Below are 205 nucleotides of genomic sequence, written 5' to 3'. Positions count from 1 at the left end.
GCTTGGTATTAGTGTTAGTAAAAATTCTAGAAACAATTCCCTGGCAACGGTGCCAAAAGCTTGTCTGTTAAATTTCTACCTACGCAAGCGTACAATCAAAATTAATTTAATCTTATCCAAACAATCAAAATCAATTAATTAACTAAAACTAATGAAACAAAATTTAAACTAAAAAGAAAAATTAAAGTAATAATAACTTGAGTAA

The sequence above is a fragment of the Theobroma umbraticum genome, unplaced genomic scaffold, assembly GCF_002168275.2.
Source record: "Theobroma umbraticum cultivar Fairchild unplaced genomic scaffold, ASM216827v3 scaffold_34.0, whole genome shotgun sequence".
NCBI lineage: Eukaryota > Viridiplantae > Streptophyta > Magnoliopsida > Malvales > Malvaceae > Theobroma > Theobroma umbraticum.
Note: the sequence above shows the minus strand (reverse complement) of the source record.